The sequence below is a fragment of the Danio rerio genome, chromosome 16 (assembly GCF_049306965.1).
Source record: "Danio rerio strain Tuebingen ecotype United States chromosome 16, GRCz12tu, whole genome shotgun sequence".
In the NCBI taxonomy this organism is placed as follows: Eukaryota; Metazoa; Chordata; class Actinopteri; order Cypriniformes; family Danionidae; genus Danio; species Danio rerio.
Genome location: NC_133191.1, coordinates 7952397 through 7960636, shown reverse-complemented (window position 1 = coordinate 7960636; position 8240 = coordinate 7952397). Strand labels below are relative to the sequence as shown.

The window sequence follows — 8240 nt, the reverse complement described above, 5'->3', positions numbered from 1 at the left end:
AATAGGCGGAGCTTAGATTTCTGTTTTGACGGGTCTACTTTAACTTATTTCTTTTATTTGCTTTGTTAATGTCGCTTAATGTTAATGTTATTATTATTATTTCTATAATGTGCAAATTATTGACTAGATAATATGACTAGAATCACGCTGGACCATTACAGCTGTCATGTGTTACTTTTGGGTTTTGGCAGTGAAACAGCCTAGCCTACTATATTCAAGTGTATTATACATAGTATAGCTTGTTTATAACTTTGTTAATGAATGCCACAGTAGTAATACAGTGTGTATATACACTTTATTAGGTACACCTGTATTTTGTAGACACAGTTAAGACGATCTGCAGCAGTTCAAACCGAGCATCATTATAGGAAAAGAAAGGTGATTTAAGTGACTCTGTATATGGCACGTTTGTTGGTGCCAGACCGGCTGGTCTGAGTATTTCAGAAACTGCTGATCTACTGGGATTTTCACGCACAACAATCTGGGTTTACAGAGAATGGTGCGAAAAGAGATAATATCCATTGAGCGGCAGTTCTGTGGGCGCAAATGCCTTGTTGATGCCAGGGGTCAGAGGAGAATGGTTAGGCTGGTTCCAGCTGATAGAAAGGCAACAGTAACTCAAATAACCACTCGTTACAACCGAGGTCTGCAGAAGAGCATCTCTGAATGCACAACACGTCCAACCTTGTGGCAGATGGGCTACAGCAGCAGAAGACCACACCGTGTGCCACTCCTGACAGCTAAGAAAAGGAAACTGAGGCTACAATTCACAAAGGCTCACCAAAATTGGACAATAGAAGATTGAAAAAACATTTCATGGCCTGATGGCTCTCGATTTCTGCTGCGACATTCAGATAGTCAGAATTTGGCATCAACAAAATGAAAGCTTGGATCCATCCTGCCTTGTGTCAACGGTTGAGGCTGGTGGTGGTGGTGTAATGGTGTATTTTCTTAACACACTTTGGTCACATTAGTATTGTTATTAGTATTGTTGCTGACCATGTCCATCCCTTTATGACCACAGTGAACCCATCTTCTGATGGCTACTTCCAGCAGAATAACAAGCCATGTGATAAAGTGCGAATCATCTCAGACTGGTTTCTTAAACATGACAATGAGTTCACTGTACTCAAATGGCCTTCACAGTCACCTCAATCCAATAGGGCACTTTTGGGATGTGGTGGAACTGGAAATTTGTATCATGGATGTGCAGTCTACAAATCGTGAAATGCTTTCATGTCAATATGGACAGAAATTTTGGAGCAATTCAATCTTGTTGAATCTATGCCATGAAGGATTAAGTCAGTTCTGAAGGCAAAAGGGGTCCAACTTGATTCTAGGTGTACCTAATAAAGTGGCCAGTGAAACAATTCTACTGTATGGTTTCAAAAAAAAAAAAAAAAAAAAAAAAAAAAATATATATATATATATATATATATATATATATATATATATTTTTTTTTTTTTTTAACCATACAGTAGAATTAAAATGATAATTTTACATAAAATCTAATTATTATTATCTAATATATATAATAATAATTACTGTCATTTTAATTCTACTGTATGGTTCAAAAATGCTATAGTATTTACTAAAAACTATAATAGCCTTTATCAGTGTGGATGAGCATTGTATTAAATGATTGTAAAATATATATTTATTTTATGCGTTTTTTGCCCAATTTATTACCAATGACTCAAATATTTTGAGCCACAGGGCGCCCCCTGGAGGAAGATAACGTTTGTTTAATAGAAAAGCTATGAAATGACAACATTTGGCACCTAAATGTCTTCTACAGAATAATGGCTGGATTCATACTACACGGTTTATGTGCGTGCGTCACACACTTTGCCTTTTGTATACCGTGTTTTATTAATAATGCAGTACAGTTATATCGCCTCTTTCAATGAAAACTGATTTCATTTTTTTCTGTGACTGTAACAGTAGGTCTTATCTTTACTGCACTAATAAATAAGATAGCCTATTTGCACATACAAATGATGAGATAGTCTAATACAGTAAGTAAGTCTGTAGGAAAGAGGCTCTTTGGCAAAGTCAGATTCCTGTCTCATGACTTTCATAGGATAATCACACAAGGCTCTCATCACATGACTTCAGTCACACAAGGGCTTATAGCTTGGAGTGCTTGGTTATAGAGCTAAATATTTGCTATATACTGTTACAAGAATCAAACTTTTTTTTGTTGTAATTTATGTAGCATTTTGAACAAAACATGAAAGACTTACTGAAAAGGTTAGACTATTGTTATGTATTAGTTACTTATTTGCAATTCACAGAAGAGGAATGCAGAATTCCTACACATTGCTTTTTTATTGCTCTGTTTAGCTATGTTTTCATCCAAAGACGTGAATTAGACTTTTGCAAATAAAGGTATGTTGCCATCCAATGAGTCGAAGAGCACTAAATCGTCACTTTTCGGATAAACTGGCTCCAAATATCAAAAATAAAAATGGAATTTGCTGCTTTTGAAGAGGCAACTGTGGGTCTTTTTTCACATTTAATAAATTACTTAAATTACTAGAAGATGAAGACGAAATGTGTGGTTGCTTTTATTTTTGAGTAATCAAAACAACATTTAAGATATTTCACAATTTGGCCGGTCAGCTGGTTTGTCCATTAAGGAAGTCCTATCATGCTTTTTCACAAGATATGTTTAAACAAAATTCCATGACGTTTTTGATGCGCGTACTGGAGTTTATTCGTTAAATGTTATTATATTGTAATTGATGCACATTTTTCCTATTAGATTTTTTTATCCTACTCAACTCTGTGCATCTTTTGTAATGTGTATTTAAAAAAAATATATGTTGTATATTGTGTTGTATCTATTTAGAATTTTTAATGCGATTTCCTAAAATGTGCATAAAAATAGGTGGATGTGTTAATTGCCTCCACATGCATACACTACCTGACATAAGTATAGGTAATAACTTCACTTAGTTGATCATTTGAAAAAGTAGCAGAAGGTAGATTTATCTGATGAATCATCTGTTGAGCTGCATCCCAATCATCACAAATACTGCAGAAGACCTGCTGGAACCCACTTGGACCCAAGATTCTCATAGAAATAAGTCAAGCTTGGTGAAGGAAAAATCATGGTTCGGTGTTACCTTCAGTGTGGGGGCATGCGAGATTTCTGCAATATCAACAGCCTGAGGGATGAAGACATTTGTTCTGCCCATTACAATTCTTCAGCAGGATAGCACTCCTTCTCATACTTCTGCCTCCACATCAAAGTTCCTGAAAGCAAAGAAGGTCAAGGTGCTCCAGGATTGGCCAGCCCAGTCACCAGACATGAACATTATTGAGCATGTCTGGGGTAAGATGAAAGAGGAGGCATGTAAAATAAGTCCAAGAATCTTGATGTACTCTGGGAGTCCTGATAGGCTTTCTTTGCCATTCCAAATGACTTTCTTAATAAGTGATAAGAGTCATTGAAGAGATGTATGGATGCAGTCGTCCAAGCTCGTGGGGTTCATGCACAATTTTAATTCTGTTTCCACTGCAGCATGACTTTATAATTTATACTGTACATTATTTCTGTTACGTAACAAGACTATTGTCTAAGCAAAGTCAGATCTTACTTTCCTAATTAAATAATTAAAAATCAAGGCATGATCATATTTTATTTTGGTAAGATAAGTGTAATCTAGAGGCCTTTGCCTTTCATATAAGCCTATTCTGATACCAAATTATCAACTAGAAGTCAAGTTATTTGTTGGTCCTGAAACTTGAATAGGCAACAAGACAAGGTATTCTGGGCATTATGATTATCATTGTAATATACAGTAATATCATTTGTATATTGTTTATTATCAATTTTCTTTGTTAACTTGACCTTTGATCTCGATTTTCTGACCCAGCAAGCAATAGCCATCATTTCATTTTGAGGCTATCCTGGCTAAATTTAGCCTTGACTACAGAGCAGGCTAACAACCAGATTAATACTAGTGATTTGTTTGTTAGTTTTGTTTTCAATACTAGAAATAAATTTGTTTTACAGTCACTTCATGCTCTTGGCTGTTTACATTCATTTTCCAATTATTAGAATTAAAAATATGTATGTTTAATTGTATTAGCAATAATTTAATTTACGTTCATATATGACCAATTCAGATTTAAATATGGGAGAGATACAGTCAGAATTATTGGCCCCCTTAAAGTTTTTTCTTTCCTTTTTTAAATATTTCCAAAATGATGTTTAACAGAGCAAGGAAATTTTCAGAGTATGTCTGATAATATTTTTTCTTCTAGAGAAAGCCTTATTTGTTTTTTTTTTTTCGTCTAGAATACAATCAGTTTTTAATAAAATAAAATAAAAACATTTTAGGGTCAAAATTATTAGTTTCTTCAAGCTAACTTTAATTTTGATAGTCTACAGAACAAACCATCGTTATACAATAACCTGCCTAATTACCCTAACCTGCCTAGTTAACCTAATTAAACTAGTGTACAGTGTATAAAAGTGTCTTAAAAATATCTAGTAAATTAGTATTTACTTTCATCATGGCAAAGGTAAAATAAATCAGTAATTAGAGATGAGTTACTAAAATTATTATGCTTAGAAATTCGTAGAAAAAAAAAAACTTCTCTCCGCTAAACAGAAATTGGGGAAAAAATAAACAGGGGGCCTAATAATTCAGGGGGTTTAATAATTCTGACTTCAACTATGAAAAAAGAGATAAAAAATAGGTGAATAATTCAAGGAACAAATACTTACACAGTGCTCAGCATAACGGAGAACAGCCTCTTTTAAAAATGAATATTTTGATCCCTTTCTCGGTAAACATAGCCAATATTTTTGGTGCATTTAAACAAAACAGTTTCATTTAACAGTTATTCACTAAAATAAGACTCTGCTTACCTAACATCTTTAGTTATAGAAAGATAATACATTTAATTCGAATGAGTTGTTGCAAAAATTAAAATTACATACTGCAAAATATCAACAATTTAAATTTCTTTTTTATTTTAATTGAACATTACCAAAGTAATGATGTTTGCCCTGCGCAAAAAAAAATAAATAAATAAATTTTTGGTGTGTTAATCTTGCCAATAATATTGTTTAAAAGGTCATGATTTGCACTCATTAAATAATTCATCTAAGATGACCAAAGTAAACATTTTTGGTGGATTAAATCAATTTATTCTAAATTTGGTGTGAATAAAAGCCTATAGCCTTTCATAATACAAACAACAATTCCTCTTCTCTTTCTCTTCATTCAATGGCAATAGATGTACAAAATGGTTTGGAACAAGTAAAGAGTGAGTAAATTGTGAGTACATTTTTATTTTTGGGTGAACTATCCCTTAAAAGCTCAAGCAGTTTACCGCTACTGGTTATCAGAGAAATCGTGTAGCGATTCATGTCACTAGAGGTCGCTGTGAGCCAAATTACTTGGTGTCGCAACGATGTTTGAGCAGTGAAGAACTTTAATTTTCTTTGGTTTGACGACCAAAAACTCAATTAACAGTGTTAAGAATGAGCATACACAATTACACTCAAAGGAAAACTCATATTTTTGAATGGGATTCCTATAATTTTGCATTAAAACGACGAAGGGTAAGTAATACATGGCAAAATGATCATTATCTGAGGTAACGTTAAACTATTTTAATATTAACTTGTTTTATAACGTTTCAGTGCTTTAATGATTACAAAACCGATAATAGTATGATATCATTTAACATGTAAGTGCTTGTCATTATAATGTGTATCATACTTACCGACTGTTGCTTTTCCTCTCATCTCTGAAGGTATTTAAAAACAAACTAAATGCAATCTTCGTGAAGGCCCACAAGCAACACAGAATATACCCACTGGAGGGCGACATGGAAAGGCCAAAGACTGTAAGAAGTAAACCTCTTCTATTCAAGTAGTATAGCATCTTAACACTACAAAAAATAATCATAAATGTAATATAAATAGATGCTCAGATAATATGTTATCCAGAAAGTTAATTTAAATATGTTTGTGTCTGTTTTTCTTTCTCAGTCTTCACATACTCTTGTTTTTCTGTCATCATGACCGAAAAGAAAAAGATGTCGAACAGTTCACAAGATATTTCCAGGTATGCACATAAACTATAACAGGCCCGCAGCCAGGGTGGTTCGAATGACCCACCACCTACTGACAAAGTCCAGAATTAGCCCCTATATGAGCTCAATTGTCGCATTATTGACAAAATGTCATCATAAATTATGAAAATATGCAGTGATCAGTTTTCGGGCCCACAATCTTTCAGAAATTATTCTGATATGCCTATTTCATGGTCAAGAAACATTTCATTTACTATTATTATTATTATCAGTTTCAATATGTTTTGCTACCTAATATTTAATAAAAAAAATCTGATAGCGTTTTTCAGGATTAATTGATAAATAGAAAGTTGAAGAATCAATGTAAAAGCTTTTGATCAATTTAATGCATCCCGGCTGAATTAAATAATTACAAAAATATCGAACTGAACAGAAACGTTTAAACAATAATGCATTAAAATGTATTAATATATTTGATTAATTTTTATGTATTATAATATTAATATATTTTGAGGTTATATTTATATTTTTGTGCTAAAACTTATTTAATTTTTTGTGTATCAGAAAGAATTTTAAACGTAAAATAAAAATTGAAAAAAATTAATAGAAAGGATACTTATGAAAGTTGAGCATTATTCTCCATGTATGAAATATGTAATCCTTATGTTGTTATGTGGCAGTATTATCGGATCAGTTAAACAGTCTGTTTGTTTCTTCATTGAGCCAGTGAGCTGAAAGGTCATAGTGCATTCCCACTTTTTCTCATTGTGTCATTCATTGATAAAACATCTCTCCTCAGTTAGCATCTCTCCCTCTCTTGCTCACTCGCCGTTTCTTCCCTTATCATTCTATGTCGTTCATCACCTCTCATTCTCTTTCAAAGTTCCTTCCTCTGTCATCAATATGACCCCAGCATCTCCCTTTTGACCTCTTTAAAGACTTCCCCCTTCCCTCACCCTGTCCTCTCTCAGGGGCTATCAGAATTTGGCCAAAGCCATTCATCAGAGCAACTCTGCGCCAATCAAATCTTTCCATACACTTAAAAAAAAAGGTTTATATTGGCTGAATTTGAACAAACAAATTAAATTTAGTAATGTTCAACTTAATTTGTTTAAATTCAGCCCAAATAAGTTGTAATAATGCAAAAGAATGGAGTAAATCCAATGAAACTTTTTTTGTTTAGTGTATTACCCAAGCATGCCTCTATAGAAGCCAGAGCACAACTCATCCCATAAAGCTGCAGATTTATATGCACGAACGTCACTCTGGATTGTAAGACGTCTGTACCGGACATTGGTCAATATCGTTGGGCAAGATCTTGTTTATTTGGAAAGTAATCTAAAGAAATCTTTAACTGCAGGACTTAGAGGATGAGTGTGAGCATGATTCCTTGTGGGAATGTATGAGGAATAGTGGAAGTTGAACATCCAGTACTTACGTTCTTGATCTACCTGTTTTTGTAAAAATCCTCTTACACAATGAAGTCACTTGGGTAAGAAAGTATTTTCCAAGACCGGTAATGTGGAGTAGATGTCTATTTAATGACTCAGGGCAATTAGAACATGTGTTGTTGTCTAGCTCTGTCTCGATTGCATTGTAAATAGTTGAATCAGATGGTTGGTAAAGTTTCAGAAAGCTCTTCTTTAAATGTGACACTGGATCACAAAACTTGAAGTCTTAAAGCTGACACAAGTTTTAGGGTCTTAATGAAAAGTCTATTACTTACTTGGTTTAAAGTACACATGATATCAAAACTAACGATATTGATTTTGTTAGCTCACATTGCTAGTTTTGTGGTGAATTAATAATCTGTGCATGTCATTAAGAAAAAAAAACATAGCTTACCCTTGTAATCTAATATTAAGGTCTGAAACAGCACTTCTGGTTTGTTTTCAGTTAAATTTTCAGATTGCATCTGTCTGAGGTATTGGGCGTGGCTAACATACTTAACCACGCCCCTATGACTGTCAGTTTTGAAAACAGAAATGAGGAGGAGGAGGAGAAGGAGGAGGAGTCTGTTATGGCCCGTTATGGTACCCTTTTGGTGTACATGGTGTACGACCAACGAGTTTCAGTTGCTGTCATTCTCCCTCAAGGAAATGTCAAAGTAAAGCTGTACGGATCATTCACATATCAAATGAGAAGCACTTCTCACCAAACAGATGCTTTATACACATAA

At 33.8% G+C, this 8240-nt stretch overlaps 1 long non-coding RNA gene across 13 annotated transcripts in view; it reads left to right on the top strand.

Moving 5' to 3' along the window:
• Positions 1–5447: 5447 nt before the first annotated feature.
• Positions 5448–8240, top strand: part of LOC137487875 (uncharacterized) — a 115352-nt gene continuing 112559 nt past the window's right edge. For 12 of the 13 annotated variants that reach the window (XR_012391990.1, XR_012391995.1, XR_012391989.1 and 9 more), the window contains exons 1-3: positions 5448–5585; positions 5780–5872; positions 6018–6093. This is a non-coding gene — a long non-coding RNA (uncharacterized lncRNA). Of the gene's footprint in view, positions 5621–5779; positions 5873–6017; positions 6094–8240 lie in introns of all 13 variants that reach the window. The other variant, XR_012391986.1, reaches the window with a different exon arrangement.